Raw genomic sequence first — 19,120 nt, 5'->3', positions numbered from 1 at the left:
TAATTAGGTCCTAGTGTACTGATAACTGCTAGTGTCTACAAAAGTAGACAACAGGCGCAAATGGGTTAACCCTACAATCAGCAAGTGACACAACTTTAACAAAAATATCGGATGATGCCAAATAGTATTGGATATATCTCATGCTATCTGTTAAACGGAAATACACTATAAAGTAGCAATCTATATATAATTATTGAAAAGTTCACGGATAATTACAACAAACACAAATCAGTATTATCTAAATGTAATAATGACAGTTATGAACGCTCTGCGTTTCTTGGTTAATGTATTTGAGTGATTGGATAATGGTTTGAAATAATGTATTTGTCGACCATTAGCGAAATTACTGCAAATATAAGGATAACAATAAAGTTAACTATGAAAATTAGTTTGACTTGGTCTTAATTATGTAGTAGGTACTCATTTACGTACTGAAAAATGTAATGCAATTTTAATAATCAATACCATGATATTAGGACACTTAACATATATGTGTAGTGGAATGCAAAAATGGGGCTTCTTGACGTTGACGTCGTTATCGAGAAAATGCGAGATCTTTGACGCCATTTTTTCCTCATTTTTTCCGTTCATCTGGCAGTAAAACAGCGCTTAATTATATAATAAATGACTTGTCAGCACATTGGGTCCTGATTCATACAGAGTAATCAACGGCAAAAATAATTTGCTACCGTTCATCCTATGACAGCAAGTAAAATTATCACGGGAAAAGATTTTTACGAGGACAACTGATTACGTCATCTGACATTGATTGTTGATAAAATATTGGTGAATTGATTCGATGTTTTTCGGTGTTTTAAAGAATATTTTACACTGACAACGTCTGCTTTGACAAAACTTATATATAACTGGATTATTCGGGTTAGGTGAGTATTTATTTTTTCTAGTATTTTTGCTTAAATATGTATTTTATCGGAAAATAATTATACCCGGAAGTAGAAACAATTGCAGTTCCTGGACAACGGTTTGTTGATAGCAACATGGAAAATGGCAGCCAAGTAATTATTTACTCAAAGCAATTAATACCAAAATTTATGTAATTAATCTCTTAGATAAAACAATCATCAAAGTGAGGAAATTCAAGATTTTCAAGAATTTTAATCTTTACTTTCTTCCATGCATACTGTACAGTACATGTATGAGAATAAAAATTTGAGCTGTTGAAAACTTGTATCCCAAAAGTGAAAATATATCTCTGGCTCCATTGTTTGAGCTGTGTAAATTTTTCAGATCTTTAAAATTAAAAATATGGAGATGTTGCAGTTTCCATAATTTCTCATAACCAGACTCAATAAATGAAGGGTATTGAATGAGAGCATAGACATATATTTTTTCATTGACACAACTAGATTTAAGTGTAACGCTTACAGTACACTTAGCATGTATTTACACTATGTTTCTGTAAGGCATATGATGTCACATCAAAATGTTTGTTCACACTTAGAAGCACATCAATGAATACCTAAGCCTGAACTTGTTTGAAATGATTTAACTAATTTTAATTAAAAAAAGTCACAGCCCTATGACAAGCTTTCTAGAAAGGATACTTATTAAAGGAATCATATCTGCAGGTGCCTTATTAGCAAAACATGAGGACCTCAGGAAAATCTGACTGTTCTATAAATTGTAAAAACTGTATATCAATAAAACATAATTTATAAATTTAACTACTGTACATTTCAGGCACTTCACCATGCACTCTTGATGTAAAGTACTCCAACCTTTGGGATTATGCCCAACAAGTGCACTTTTCCCATCATTCTCAACCAGTTGGTCCAATATGTTTTAGGATACCAAGAAAGTTCCATGTGTTTGGTGTTTGTGTAGAGGGATCAGGTTAGTTTGCCCATAACATTTTTAGCTCACCTGTCACAAAGTGACAGGGTGAGCTTTTGTGATCGCTTTTCGTCCGGCGTCCGTCCGTCGTCCGTCCGTCGTCCGTCCGTCCGTCCGTAAACTTTTGCTTTAAATGACATCTCCTCATAAACCACTGAGCCAATTTCATCCAAACTTCACAGGAATGTTCCTTTGGTGGTCACCTTTAAAATTTGTTCAAAGAATTTAATTCCATGCAGAACTCTGGTTGCCATGGCAACCGAAAGAAAAATCTTTAAATATCTTCTATTAAACAACCCTAAGAGCTAGAGCTTAGATATTTGGCATGAAACATCTTCTAATGAGTGTCTACCAAGTTCGTTCAAATTAAAGCCCTGGGGTCAAAATTGGCCCCGCCCCAGGGGGTCATTGATTTTCCCTATATGCATATAGTAAAAACTTAAAAAATCTTCTTTTAAAGAACTGTAAGAGCTAGAGCTTAGATATTTGGCATGAAACATCTTCTAGTGAATGTCTACCAAGTTTCTTCAAATAAAAGCCCTGGGGTCAAAATTGGCCCCGCCCCAGGGGGTCATTGATTTTCCCTATATGGCCATAGTAAAAACTTAAAAAATCTTCTTTTAAAGAACCCAAAGAGCTAGAGCTAAGATATTTTGCATAAAACATCTTCTAGTGAGTGTCTACCAAGTTTGTTCAAATAAAAGCCCTGGGGTCAAAATTGGCCCCGCCCCAGGGGGTCATTGATTTTCACTATATGCATATAGTAAAAACTTAAAAAATCTTCTTTTAAAGAACCCAAAGAGCTAGAGCTAAGATATTTTGCATGAAACATCTTCTAATGAGTGTCTACCAAGTTTGTTCAAATAAAAGCCCTGAGGTCAAAATTGGCCATGCCCTAGGGGGTCATAGATTTTCCCTACATGCATATAGTAAAAACTTAAAAAATCTTCTTTTAAAGAACCCAAAGAGCTAGAGCTAAGATATTTGGCATGAAACATCATTCTTCTAGTGAGTGTCTACCAAGTTTGTTCAAATAAAAGCTCTGGGGTCAAAATTGGCCCCGCCCCAGGGGGTCATTGATTTTCCCTATATGCATATAGTAAAAACTTAAAAAATCTTCTTTTAAAGAACCCAAAGAGCTAGAGCTAAGATATTTAGCATGAAACATGTTCTAATGGGTGTCTACCAAGTATGTTCAAATAAAAGCCCTGGGGTCAAAACTGGCCCCGCCCCGGGTGTCATTGATTTTCCTTATATGTGTATAGCAAAAACTTAAAAATCTTCTTTGGAAAAACCCAAATAGCTAGAGTTTAGATATTAAGCATAAAACATCTTTAAGTAAATATCTACAAAGTTTGTTTAAATAAAAGCCCGGGGGTCAAAACTGGCCCTGCCCCAGGGGTGTCATTGTTTTTAACTATATGTGTATAGTAAAAACTTAAAAAATCTTCTTTTAAAAAACCCAATGAGCTAGAACTTAACCGCCTCCGTGGTCGAGGGGTTAGAGTCGATGACTTCTAATCCAGTTACCTCTCTGGCGTGGGTTCGATTCCCGGGAGATGCTTTGGTAGTTTAGCGCGGAGGAAGGTAGTCTAGTACTGGTGTAACTCTCCAGGAACGATGGTTAGGAAACTACCCGCCTATATGACTGAAATACTGTTGAAAAGGGCGTAAAATGAGACAAACAAACAAACAAAAGCTAGAACTTAGATGTTTAGCATGAAACATCTTATTATGGGTGTCTACCAAGTCTGTTCAAATAAACAAATAAAAGCCCTTGGGTAAAAATTGGTCCGTGGTGGGGGGGGTGGCTATATACAGGTGAGCGACCTCAGGGCCATCATGGCCCTCTTGTTTGACATATTTTTTCATGTGCATATTGTAAAAACATGTTTAAAAATATTATCAAGGTAGATTTCTATATTTTTTTTCTTGTCAGATGTGTTCCTTTGCCATGAATTTTATTATTATTCTCCTATGCTATAGTATTTTCAGTTGCAAAAGGAATATTCAGTTAAATATAATCTTAATTTTAAGTATTATTTACTTAAGTACTATTTATATCCTATGCAAACTTTTTAAATTTAAATTTATATGTATTTTAGGACTTCATGGAAGTGTCAGTCTCAACATGCTTGGTACTTTTATATCTGGAAAGTGAAAAACAATGCAACAGGTTGCCTAAGTGTACTGTCCTGAAGTCATCAAGATATGGGCACAATATCCTACAGCTTATAGATGATCCAGAAAATCCCTATGAAGTTATTTCTTAAGTTAAGCCCTCAAACTGTTATCCAAATACCACCATTTATGTGCAAGTGCAATGGAGCCAAGTGTTATAACATGTAAAGAACATATTAACTCTGTGGAGGTAAAAATGTTTTTACTAAAACAATTCCCTCCCAGAGGTCTTTTACCTGAAGTACAGTAATGATGCAGCAAGACATTAGTGTCTATTTGAACAAATTGGGAAGTTCTTCAAATCTGACATGGCTAAAATACTGTGTGGCCAAAACCAGTTATCCCGAGAACAGAAATAAAGTTGGATATTGACAATTATGAGAAAAAGGTGGAAAGAGAAAGAGCAGTCTTTTACTCTTGAGTATAATTGGAGTTCCTATAACATAGTGGTCATGTATGGACTGTCATTATTTTCTTCATTTCAAATATAGCTTATGATACAAGTAGATGCTTCATAAGATAAGACTGCAAGTGTGTTGCATAACTGGTGCTCTAAGGACTAATGCTATATTAACAAGTGTGTGGATCATTGATGTATAGATATTATTTAATGGCTCCTTTAATTATTTTTGGATGTCAGTATACCAGTTACTAATTTCCATCATTTTTACAAAATGTTTATTAGTTTAAGTTTAGTGTAATACAACATTTGTCATTTTACTCTAAATTATAGAATTCTATTGAACCTATGCATGTTATGAATTGATCAACTGTCAACTGATCTTAAGCTTTAATCTAGATTGAAAATGACTGTATGAAAATGTAAAGTAACATTAAGTTTCAGTACTTGTTGTCAAATTTTAAACATTTTATAGTTGTAGAATATGAAAAATACTTTATCTATAACAATGATAGGTCAGTTGAATTTTTATGTTGATATTAGTGTAGAATCACATTATCACCAATCCTTAAAATTGTTAAAAGAAGCAGCAAAATCAAAGAATATTCAATGGTAGCTAGGCAACCAATATTCCCTTCAGTTGGGAAGGATTTTAAACAGGTGCATCATAATAAAAATACTTTATATGTTTGATCACATTGTAAATAATTGAAAAATAATCATCACTAAGTTATAAAATATTAAAATATAGAACCTTAAATGTACCTGAAAATAAATGTTGTGAACATGATATTAGAAGTATCATTTTTAATTTATATTATTAAGGAATGGTGAGGCAGGCTGTTCTCTGAATACCTTATTACATGTTAATTCAGTTACACATTATTTGTGGTATTGTTTTCATTTTTTATAATAGCACAAATTGCTATTTTTAACTAAGTTGTAATCTCCTGTATGCCTGTAAAAATTTGGAAATTTAGAAATTTAAAAAAAAAAATTATTCATTGGTTGCTAAGCAACCTAATTATATGCAGAGACAGTTTTAAGTAAGGAACATTTTTTTGTAGGAATTATCTTTATGTCATTTTAATTAAATATAATGCTAGTTAGTTCAAAGTCCTTACTTTGTTGTGAAACAGTGTAGTTAACACCTGATGTTAATGAACATACTTTTATGAAATTATGTATATTATCTATATAAATTCAAAACCTATAGTAAAATGAGTTTAAGGATACTTTGATCCAAGAACTATTATTAAGATTTTATTTGCAGTTTTAATAGTTGTAATTTATTTTTTGTAATCATGCTGCAAAATTGTTCATGGTATTTTGAGATCTTTTTTAATCAAACTTAAAATTTGTAAAATTTAAAAGGAAATTATGGAAGATTTTGTGGTTGCTTGGCAACACTGACTAATTTTTACTTATTGCTTAGGTATTATGTAAATCAGTTAGACAGCAGATAGATATATTTATGTAATATTGAAAGTAACAGTGATTTGATCAAATGCTTATTGGTTATTGTAAAACATACAGAGCAATATACATGGCAAAAATACTGAGTTCTGCTAAAATTTGCATAACTTACTAACACTAGTCAAGTGTACAGAACATGGATTCTATGTTATATCTTCAATGGAAAATTATTGAAAAGTAATTAATAGGTATTGTTTATAATTTTATTGAAAATTTTTTTATTTCTGCTACTTTGTTAGCTGTATTTTACCAAGAAATTTGTATATTTACAAAAAAATTACAAAAATTTAGAATATTCCATGGTTGCTAGGTAACAGAATATAGCTTCCTTCATGTTGTATTTGTGTAATTATGCCCTTTATTTAGTGTTACTACCTTTGATGATGTTATACTTGAGTCATCTTTCATTTACTGTTGTCTGCTGTCAGGGTAAATATCTGAATAAAGTTAATAAATGAATGATAAATGGACACTGTGAAAGAAGAATATATTTCGAATTGATACTTGCAAGTGTTATAAAATAAATCTAGCACATAACTTTTTACACGAAAAAGGCCAGAAAGAACCCAGGAATAGGTCCGTTGCTAGGCAACATAATGTAATTGATGCTTTAATTATGGTGGCTGTATTCCAAAAATATTCCTCAACATTTTTTAACTTTAATAACATAAAACAATTTTTTCACAAAATTCATTTTAGCTTCAAAAGTTGTTTTCCTCATGCACCTTTAAACATCACAAAGATCAAAGATTTTAATGTGTATTTTTAATTACTTACTGGACACCATACTCACAAACTTATGTATATCTTTGTAAATAAGAAAGACACGACCTTCAAATTTTCAGAAATTACTTCTGATATTTCATAGATTTAGAAAATTAAAAAAAGTGAAAATCAAAAATTTGGTCAAGAAACCCCATTTTTGCATTCCATGACACATATATTGATCTTATCACTCTGTTTCATTTTATAACAGTTACTGATAATAGAACATTACAAAAGCAAGAGTAAAGGCGATTTTTTATCATTATTTCGTTTGTTGATATATCTCTCTTCTTAAATTTTAATCCACTTCTAACGGAAGAATTGGATTTCATTAGGGCGTAAAGGTTTCATTTAAAGTAGAGAAAAGCACAATTCCTAAGAACACACAAATCGCCAAAACAGAAAATATTCCATGCTCTGCTTAGAAAAGCATGTTCTTGGACGGTAGAAGTAATTGCAAGCTACCGTCCAAACCTAAGCACTGGTTAAAGAGAGTATTCATCACCTAAACTAGTTAAAAATCTTATTTCTCTCTTAGGTAATGATAACAGCATCGAAACTTTAGAACAAGGGAGCAAAGCCCCAGATATAACTTAAATTACCGAGAGTTTTAATGTTCTTTCTCTTTTGCATCAAAGGCATTGGTAAAAACACGTTCCCTGTCGTCACAATATGTCCCAAAAATAAGTAACCAATATTCGGCATCTGGATGTGACTTTTCCATCGTGATCCCTTTCCCTGTCGTCACAATAAGTTAATCTCGGAAAAATGTAGCCAGTCAATTAGCATACTATATTTCCACGACGGACAGTGCTGTAATTGAAGTGCAGGTAATAACTGCACTCCAGTTTCGGACTGTATTTGTATAGGTATACGATTAAACTCAAACTTTTATACTAGTATACAATTGCTTTAAATAGTTTTGTCTTATTCTCATTGCTTAGCTGTGTTTGCCACTCACCAGTCTGGCTTTCTCTGAATGCCTTTCCCGTGATACTAAATGACTTGGTACTGCCAACAGATACATTTTATTGGTGCCTATCTGTCTTTTTGTGATCTTTGTGTTCTTATTTTTAGCATGTCGATTTAAACGAAGCAAAGTTTTTTTTACATTAAAATACATACATCTTTACGCTTTAAACTTGATCAAGACGTTCAATGGATAGCTTCCCTCATTTTTATATTCGAAGTCAAAACATAAGGAGCTTTCTAAAGCTATAATGTAAATGAATAACAGTTCCGCGTTCATGTTTATTAAGTTTGTCAAATTATAAGAAGTTTTACCTGTCAATTGCGCGTGCAGCAGTTGAGACAAATAACCCTACAATTATAGCTTTCTAAGTATTGTTAAGAACATAAATCGCTGATTAATCAATATTAGAATACAGAACTTTAATTCAGCAGTTATGCGACTAAAACTATTACTTACACTTTAAAATACATCTAAAATGACATTTCTACAGTTCACAATCAGTTCAATTGATTAACTGTGCCCTTGGGAAATTACTGAATATATTTGTATATCTATCATTCAATTAAAGGGGAAACAAACCAAAATATTGACGGATTGGAATTAGTCGACGCGACTCATTGAAATCGATAATTGTTATGATGTTTACATTTTTTTGTTACAACAAACTATTACATCTAATGATAAATAGGTATTTGCACTTTGGATGTTCTAGTGTAGTAAATGTATTTAATAAAAATATGTTAGTAGTTTTATAATTGTTTGATAAGTCAAAAGATAAAAATTAAAAACAAAGTTTTTGTCTTATTAAATAAAATGATCTATTTCTTCTTAAATGAAACAATTTATGACTGTTGAAGGCATCATTGTCATCTATTGTAATTGTTTACAACTTTGCTTATACAATAATAACTTTACAAATAAATTGCTGCAGTGCAGCTTCTTTTTCTTCTCTGAAAGAAATAATAATGTACCAAAACATTTGTCAGTGAATTTTTAAAACTTAACTAGCAATACTGTAAGGGCAAGAAATAACAAGTGGTAAGTCTACGGTTGTTTTTCTTTTATTGTTACTTATATAATATTATTAATTCATATAAACATTTTATGACTATATAGGTAACAACCAATATTTCTTGCATTACCTGTCACTATTGCTAGTGAGTAATAGAATTAATTCATAAATGACAAGTATTAAAATCAATTTTAAGAGTATCTTAAAATGCTTAGACCAATAACAACAATAGAGAAATTCTAAATTATAAAACAAGAAGGATATTTCGTTTCATGGAAAATGTCCATAAATTGCTATTTCTAATGTTTCCGCTCACTTCATTTCTACGATGTTTATCTTTATCTGGCACTTCGAAACGGTCAGCTTTAAATGTTACACTGTAGACGCTGATTTCTTGTTCTCCTTTGGCACAGTACGTCTTCCAAAATGTAATTACTTTACTTATTATTTTGCACAATACGGGATAATTACCTTCCGCTCATAATCGATTGTGAAATTCTAAAGATCAGTTGTCGTTATGTCCGGAGTCAAGGCAGCAAAGCAATTTCATAATATTAGTCTAAGAGTGATGATAGTGATTCATCTAAAAAGGGCGAAGAAGTATAATCAATAAATTATAATGGAATTATTAACATCGTGAAATTTACACATTGTCATTGTTACTGGGAAAAAAAACCTTGTTTGTATAATGACATGATGCTGTGCGACTGTTAAAATGTGTCTTTGGTGTTTTTAAATTATTTTTGAAAATACATATTCCTTGTAAATAGTTGTTTTCGTTTTAGTCTTAAACCCAAATGTTATATTTTTAGATAGTAATAATTATACCAAATAAATGCATGTAAATCGTCACAAAGGTTTCTTTTTCTAGTAATTGTCCTTTCTTTGGGATAGACATTTGCACACACATACAAAAAATGAACACCAACAGGAATCTAATTTGTCTGAATGACATATAATGCTATTACTTATTGCTTAGCATTCCCGGTATATGTATAATACTTATGTATCACGTACTATGCACTATGTAGATTATACGACTAGGCTGCACTGCCGACCATGATGTGTAGTATTTGTTTGACAATTACCAATGTGATATCACAGTATTGAGCTTATCGGTCTTATACTATATGTTTATATTCACTATAAACGTGCGTTAAGTACTTTCCGCAGTAAAACACACAAATTATCCAACAAACTTTCCGTTAAAAGAGTGATGCATTTGGTGTCAAAATAAACATGTTAATATGACTATCACGTTGTCTTTTTATGATAAAAGTTATTGGCGTCCCGGATTTCTAGCAGTTAAATGAAAAAAAGACATGTAAAATCATCTAACAAGATCACGAAAAGCCTATATTTTACATTTTGTTTTACCAGTCATTCCTAATAATAGTTTTAAGTCATAGTATGTATCATAAAATGATGACGTGTGTCTAAAATACTAATGGAATTATGGCTGAAAGCTTTATTTCATTTTATTTGATAAAAAGACACAAAGAACACAGACAATTCAATTATTCTGCTCAAATAGAGTAAATTGTTATTCTGACCTTTGCTTGGCCTTTTTACGCTTTATAAGAGAATGCTCACGCATTGAGTGTACTTAAAATATAATTATCATATTTATCTGGTTAAACATGTAGAAACTGGTTAGCTAGTACACCCTTTTATTCATATATTTGACGAACAATCTTGAAACGTCCAAACTTATTAGAACTTCTGCACAAACGAATTGCTGTTTATAAGAAAATCTAACTAAACAATAACCAGTCATGTTTGTGTCATTTCAGAAGTATTCATAACTGTCATACAAGTCAGTAGTCGTTTACTATGTTATATGAACATATCGTTTATTTTAAGGTGTGTGTGTCTGATTAATGTCCAAATCTAAACCGAGGTGTCTTTGAAGATTTCACTAAATTAAATGAAAAGTAACAAAAACCACTATAATAATGATTTAGAATTATATAATGAATTTGGATGTGTGTATAATGGGTTTAAATCTTGTCAATAACAGTCATTTGAGGTGTTGATAAGACTGATAAATATTTATTTCCCACAGTATTATGTAACTAAAGGTTAATATCTGAAAGACAATTTCTAAGTAAAAGACATACAATTGTGCTTATAAACTTATACATGACATGACCAGGTTGTTTTATTTATAATTTGTATACATCTGCAGGATTGTTCATACGGTGGTATCAGTTTGAATATAGAAGAAACAATAAACCTAACTTAATTTCAGGATTGAATCTGCACGCGTGTGTTTATGCCATCTGGTAGTTGCCGTCCGAAAACAGACAATTCGATTTATTGTCATCAATACAGTAAATGTAGGTTGGCCTGTCTTTATATGTTACGCAACGTGTGTGGGTTAAGAAATGTCAATTTTTACTGCCAATGATATGGAGGAGGTTTACAGGAAAGACACAGAAAATATACACTTAAGAACACGGTAGCTTGTTAACGCAATGTCGCACTTACGCTTGTTTTTTTCACAAAAATTCGAAATACAGAGACACGACAAAGCTTGAATTCGTTGTATCTTCGTGTTTTGTACATTCTAAAGGCAAAATATGGGAAATGACGACACATTGCTGCATTTTCATTTTCAACATTTTTTTTTTTTTCATTTATTTGATATTTGAAGTATAACAATACAAACATACATATTAACATACAATTCACAGACTCATACCTATAATTTCAATAACAAAAAACTACATAAGTATGAAAAAAAACATCCATTTACTCCATATTTCTACTATATATTTATTCATTTCGAATAAAAGAAAGAGTATTTCAGATAAAGAGACTGAAAATTTAAAGTACATGTATATTCAAAGACATTTTAACATTATTTAGAGAAAGGGAGAATGAAAAAAAGAAGGATTTTTGAAGTATATTCAAAAATATTTAACATTATTTGGTGTAAAAATAAGGAAAGAGAGAGAAAAAAAAACAAAGAAAAATTTCAGAGAAAATATACATACACAAACATACACACATACATTCAAAAAGATACTTTTTTCCTACATACATACAAAACATACATACAATCGCAAAAAAGAGACCAAAAAAAAAGGAACAAGCGAGCTAATTTCAATTAATTTTCTTACGTTTTATGGTTTTGAAATTATTTTTAACTTACTGTTGGTTTGTAGGTTAGAGCGTTAAACAAGTTACCCCATTTTTGTTTGTGTGATTCAACGTTATCATTTAAAAAAGCAATTTCCTCTTCAATTTGTATTCTCAATAGCAAAAAGTTTTTGAAAATATCAAAAGTTGGTTCATGCTTTTGGTATTTCATTTTAAGGATAAAATATTTCATAAGTATGATGATATAATTTACTAAAATACTATTAATATTGTTTTTCAGTTCTCCAAAAAACACTGTTTCTAAATTATATGAGAAAACAATATTGATTGATAAAAGAAAAGAATGTAATTTTGACCATAAATTTTGTACAATAGTACATTCCCAAAAAAGATGGTAAAGCGTTTCTAAATTGCTACCACAAAAATCACATAGATTTGAATTACAAAGGCTATACTTAAATAACATTGTATTAGTTGGAATAAGTCTATGAATAAATTTGTATTGAAAATTTCTCAATGACACGTCTGTAGTACTTTTAAATGGAACCATATATATTTTTTGCCAATCCAACTCAGTTTCTATTGTTTTTTCCCATTTCTCTTCATTTGTATTTTTGAACCTTTCATCATTTTCAAGTTGAATATTATATAAAAGCTTATTTGTAGATTTTGATTTTTTAACTTTATTTAGGAGTGTATCTTGTACTTCGTTATAATTTCTTCTAGATTTCAGACTATCAAGATAATTATCCTTTTGGTATATTATTCACAAGCGTGTAATATTTTAAAAACTCAGCATTTTCCATACCATAGATATTTTTAAGGTCTTCAAATTTTTAGAGGTCATTTTTCCTATAATCATATAGATGTTCTAAATATAGAATATCTTTTTGATGCCATGTTTTATAGTACACCAATTTATTATCAATTTTAATATTCGAATTATTTCATATTATATGTTTAAGGTTATCTTTTTTATTATTGTGTTCTTTTGAATATGAAACCATGACGAAAGCACATTGTTTACGAATGAATTATGAGGAAAAGCTTATTGATATCTGATTTCGAAAGATTACAGTCAAATATAAGGTCATTTCCATATTGTTTTACCTTTGATTTATAAAAAGTTTCCATAATCCTTTATTGTCCTCATTTATATATCGTTTGACCCAATTTGCCTTTACTGTATTTAAAAAAATATTAATATCGATCATTTTTAAACCACCATTTTTAACATTAAGTTTTAATGTTTTACGTTTGATTTTTTCTGGCTTGCCATCCCAAAGAAACAAAAACATTGCTTTAATTATCTCTTTTATCTTGATGGGTTTTCTAAAACTGAAAATGGATATAACAGTTTAGGTAAGGCAAATGTTTTTATTACCATCACTTTACCCATAAGGGTCAGTTTTCTGTGTTGCCATTGTTTTAAGCAAATAAAAAAGTTTCTTAGTTTTGGTTCTAAATTTATATCTGTATTTATTTTGTAATTAGACGAGAAAAGAATACCTAGAGTTTTTGCTGAATCAGATGTCCAATTGAATTTTTTATATTTACAATGTTCTATATCACTTTTTGTGAGCGATCCCACTCGTAGAACTGTGGATTTTTTTGTATTAAGTTTTAAACCAGAGATTTTGCTAAATTCCGTTATTACATATACAAGTTTTTCAAAAGACTTCACTGATCCATCATTAACAAATGTTGCATCATCTGCAAAAAAGGATTGCTTTATTGTTTTGTTCGCGATTTCTATTCCTTTAATTTCACTATCTTTTTCTATGAAATTTGATAATATTTCTATACATAAAATAAATAATGAAGATGATAATGGACATCCCTGACGTACTCCCCTTTCTATATTAAAAGACTCTGAAAAATGTCCATTATTGATAACTATACTTGATATATCAGTATAAAAGATTTTAACCCATTTTATAAGATCTTTGCCAAAATTAAATTTATTCAGTGTATCAAATATAAATTGATGGCTTAGACTGTCGAATGCTTTTTCATAATCAGCAAAGAATAATAAACCCGGTTTATTTTCTTTCTGCAGATGTTCAATAATTTCAAAAATCAGCCTTACATTTTCACCAATATATCTATTTTTCATAAAACCAGTTTGATTAAAACTTATTATAGACGGCAGAACTTTTTTTATTCTATTTGAAATTGTTTTTGTTGCAAGTTTATAATCAACATTGAGCAAGCTTATTGGTCTCCAATTTGAAATATCTGTAAGATCTTTATCCGGTTTAGGAATAAGGGATATTATTCCTTGTCTTTGAAGTGTTGTTAATTTTGAAGTATCAAAAGAGTAATTAATGGAAGCTAGATAATAGTCTTTTATGCTATTCCAAAATAATTTATAGAATTCAACTGTTAAACCATCAGATCCTGGACTTTTATTATTTTTCATTTCTGATAAAGCTATTTTACATTCATATTCATTAATTTTCCCTTCACATGTGATCTTTTCTTCTTCATTTAATAATTTTATATCTGTATCAAAAAAATTAATATTTGAGTTTTGAGAAGTTCTATATCTATACAAACATTCATAAAAGGATTTTTCTTCTTTTAATATTTCTTTTATTTCTGTTATTTCTTTATTTTCTACCTTTAATTTATGTATAACTTTTTTCTCTCGGCTTGTCTTTTTTCTAAGTTTGCAAAATATTTACTATTTTTTTCGTTATGTTCTACATGAATAGCTCTTGCTCTTAAAATTGAGCCATTTACACGATATTCATAAATTTCATCAAGTTTTTGTTTTTTTAATAAAATTTCATTTTTTAACTTATTTTCATCTTCACTTTCTTTATAGGAATCAATTGTTAGTATTTTCATTTTCAACATGCAACTTGTACGGTAACGCCTATGTAGATTTATTAACATGTATGTCATAGGCAACAAGGCGGTTATAATGCAGTCAAATTTATATAATTAGTAAGATGATTAATTACTGAAAATACATAATATAATAAATAATGTTAAAAATGATATAACAGATGAATATGTTACCACATTGTGTCAGAACTGCCCCTTGCTATTTAAATGTTCAGACGATTTTACTACCTAAATGCAAAATACCACACTGAATCATAGTGAAAACGAACGAAAAATTAAAAAAAGCAGTCACTCTTTGTCGTTTTGTTTTTCTATTTTGACTGCAAAGTGAGAATTTGAAAAATACAATGAAAACACACGACACATTTTATGAGCCGTATTATCGCCTATTTCGCCTTGAAATACAAATACACGAAAATACGACAGACACAGTTTTGACATAGACACTTTATGGAATCGGCTATATAACCGTCATTCATTTTACTTTTGAAAATATCTTCTTTTTTTCGGAAGAAATCACAATCATTATATCTAAAAGCGTTCTCAGTATGACCTACCAAATCGTACTTTGGGCATTCAATTCACCATTGAAAGTGTTATAAATAAATAAAAAAAAATAACAATTAAAGATATTTCAGATAATGTGGACGATTTTGCATTTTGGACCTAAAGTTTATTTGGTATAAAACTTGCTTTTTAAAGTTGTCGTTCAAAATCCTTTGATCCCCTTGCAAAATTCTTTATATTTACCGCATTTCAAGGAGAAGCAAGAACATGGTTACCGCCATATGAAGAACCTCTGCATATTTCACGATTTTATGTTAAATTCAGCTTAAGAAAATCTGTTTTAAATTTCTGAGTGTATCTTTCATAATCTTTTGCATATATTTTTCTGATTGAAGTGCCAATTGAAGAATTATTCAATTTCACAATTTTTAGTTAACGGCCTGTTGATCTCAGTAGGTCTGCCTAAACAGGCTAATTATATTTATTGAAACTGATATATTAATTAAGTGATTACCCAAATTCAGTTTCCTTATACTTGTATAATGAGATAATTTGGCACAGCCCCCACCGAATTTGGAAGACAATCATTAGCTCTAAACGTACATGTTGACGAATATAATTTAGAAAAGCTGCAAAATAGCTCAAAATCAAATAATGCAATGCCTAGAGAAAAAATCATCAATCATCAATATTCGTGTTCTGAGATGTGCGCTTAAAAGCAATCAAATATCACATACCTGTTATCTTTTAAACGGAAATACACAATAAAGTAGCAAACAGAATGTTAATATTGAAAAGTTCACAAATAATTACAACAAACACAAATTAGTATTATCTAAATGCAACATTGACAGTTATGAACGCTTTGCGTATCAGTAAAATGTATTTGTATGATTAAATAATGGTTTCCAATACTGTCTATGTCGGCCATTAGCAATATTAAACACAACAAGAGGGTTCGATTAAATTCAAGATATTCTGTATAGGCTTGTCTCAGTGATAATGTTATTTTTAAGTGAAACTACTCTTTAAGACTTAAGTGCAAAAGTGGTGTGTCTTTTCCTGTTAAATTATAAATTATCTTAAACATTTGCGTTAAATACTACAAAAATATAACAATAATTTTACCAAATGCAGAGTAACACTGTCTCAAGATTATCAAGAAGAAAACATATTTTGTATCTGCACTTAATCCACACACAGTGTATTGAATTTGCTGTATCTATACTATTTTTCTTGAAAGTGCTTTTTAATTTCATAAATAAGTTTAAAAATGTCTTGATGTGGTGCTTATGCATTAATTGGATTGTTAAAATAAATACATGTTCTAGTTTTTATATCGACTATATGAACTTAAACAAAAAGTAATGTGTTACATGTCTCACTCCCCTTAGCACCAGCTTTAGTGGCATTCAATTATCATTACTCTAGTATTGGAGAAGGACAAACAATAAAAGTTACAATCCTGAGATTAAGGGTGGACTGTCACTGTAGGAACAGGTTTCCATTACATTGTTTATTAAAATAGCTGTTTGACATCACAATTGAGACCTTAAAGTCATAATAAGTGTTTAAAGTAACCGTGTTCTGTTCACAAATAGGGATGTTTATTTAAGATGAAGGTTTAGTAAGCGTTAACAGAGGTGGTATTTATCAAGCACAATTTTCAATACAAAATTATAAGAAGATGCCTATATAAGTGCTTCACAGGGTTTGTCCTTTTTAAACAATACAATTTTGTTTAATCTGCTTTCTCAAGATAAATTATAATAAATAATACGCAAAATATTATTTTATCTCACAATTATTTTAGACTTTATAGAATGCTATCTTTTGTTCATTTATGTATATTTTATACTTTTGAAAACACTTAATATTCATGATTTAATTTAATTGTGTTTCATTTCCTTTTTTATTATAATTTGTTTTGCCTTTTAAGTTTTGTCGGTGTTACCCCAATTCAGACAGTAAATGAACTGCTGATTAAGAAAATCAATACATTTCTAAATTTTATTTTTGATACAGTATATAGTTGGAATAAACAAAACAGCATTTAAATGGTGAAGACCCAGATATGATTCAAATCAAACTGTTAGGTATCAGTTTATTTTGAAAACAAAATTGGTTGGATTAATTGCTACCAAACTAACAGTAAATGTTGAAAGTACAAAGCTGAAACAAAGCAAGGTCTTTAGATTTATTCAACGAAATAAATATTTGCATTCATTGTGTGCTGTATGCTGTAATCAAAGGCAACTGTTTCAATAATGGATCACTCAAGAACATGTTCACACAATGTAGACGCTGATTTACTGATTTAGTGATTTCCTTAGACGCAGCATCCTTCTCAAGATGGAATTACTTTACTTATTACTTTGCACAATCCAAGATAATTGCCTTCTATTTGGTAATCGATTGAGAAATTACAAAGGTTAATATCGTGTTATGTGCGGATTTAACATGACAACATTACTGCATATTAAAAAACGGAGTAAAATTACAGTGAAAAAAAGATTTGTAATTAACTGTTAAGATTTATCAAATTTCAATTACAGATTTCTTCATATCATGGAAAATTAAAAATACGTATAAAATATTTATACCACAGTTTAAACAAGGCTGTAGTGAACCCCTACACAAACGTTCGTCTGAATATGTCTAGTGATATTGTAGCTTCGTAGGAAAGTGCAAACTTGTTAAAGCCGAAAATCTCATTAAATCTTAATAATTCTCTAAATCGATCAAGCAAACGAAAGAACACTTGCGAATTTTGTTTACCATTTAGTATTTTTCCAATGTCTTGACATCAAGCAACACTATTTCATAACCAGCCCGCTAAGGCCAATTGGGAGATCAACTGATACCTATTAATTTGTACCCGACAAATGACAAATCCCCTTATGATGTATCGCTGGTAAATACAACAAAGTCAGAAATTTTATATATTCCAATGACATTCTGTCATTATGTGATTCTTTTCAATCGTGCCTACCAAAGGGATTGGACGAAGGACTTGAAATATTTATTTTTTATTTGATATTTGATAACACTTTCTTGTTTTCGTAATATAAAAATGAACTGTTTCAGATTTATGATAAAAAGTTTAATGGCATGCAATACAAGGGAAACGATTATTCTCAATTTAATCAATGTGAGAAAACATAGTGTAGCATTATGATGAAATAAATTATTTTGAGATGCTACCAAAACGCCACTTCTATGATATAATAAATTTAATTAACATTTATATAAGCTTTGACAATTATGTCCTTTGGAGAAGTTGCAGAGCAATATCTTTGCTGCATACCTACAAATATATGTGCGCTTTCTTTCTTTTTCTAACTTAAAACGCTATTATTTTGTTTAAATACAATTCAAAATTTCTGATTTATTCCTATAGATATGTATTTCCAATCACAGAAAAGATTTACGTCTTAGGAAATAAAATTGAGATTTTTTTCTTAACTTAGGTATGTTTAGTTTGCATCCGAATTAGCTAAAATAGTTATATTTAGCCAATTAAAATCTTAAAACAAATCATACAGTATTTTGATGGTAAGTTCTATTTAAGGAGTTTTGCTATTATAAATATATTTATGACAAATAATGATCTGTGACAGACCCGAAAGTGGAAATGACACCAGGACTATATATTTGATGACAAAATGTGTTCCCTTCAAACGTTATTTTAACCATGTGTAATGCATCCTGGATGTCTTATTTAAAATAACATTTAATACTTGATTGCAATTTTAATAATTGTGTTTAATTTTCATATTTATTTTTATTTCTTATTAAGTCTCTGTCTGACCTATTACAGTTTTTAAATCAATCTAGAAATTGTGACACAATTTTCTACTTAAAGCGACATTATGCCTATCAAAGTGTTATTTGTAGGTACACAGCTAGAAAGTCATACGTTTACATTTTTCCATAAAATTAATGTGTTCAATTCTATCTTTGACTATGCTAATGTAATGAATAACCCGCGATA

At 30.0% G+C, this 19,120-nt stretch overlaps 1 long non-coding RNA gene across 1 annotated transcript; it reads left to right on the top strand.

The window, feature by feature from the left end:
* Positions 1-586: 586 nt before the first annotated feature.
* LOC132723791 (uncharacterized) lies at positions 587-4,174 on the top strand. Its single transcript, XR_009624788.1, has 3 exons — positions 587-884; positions 1,702-1,854; positions 3,960-4,174. It is a non-coding gene; the product is annotated as an uncharacterized LOC132723791 (long non-coding RNA).
* The last annotated feature ends 14,946 nt before the right edge of the window (positions 4,175-19,120 follow it).

This window comes from Ruditapes philippinarum, unplaced genomic scaffold (genome assembly GCF_026571515.1).
Source record: "Ruditapes philippinarum isolate M1 unplaced genomic scaffold, ASM2657151v2 ctg2447_1_1_1_1, whole genome shotgun sequence".
NCBI lineage: Eukaryota > Metazoa > Mollusca > Bivalvia > Venerida > Veneridae > Ruditapes > Ruditapes philippinarum.
This window is presented reverse-complemented; position numbering and strand designations above follow the sequence as displayed.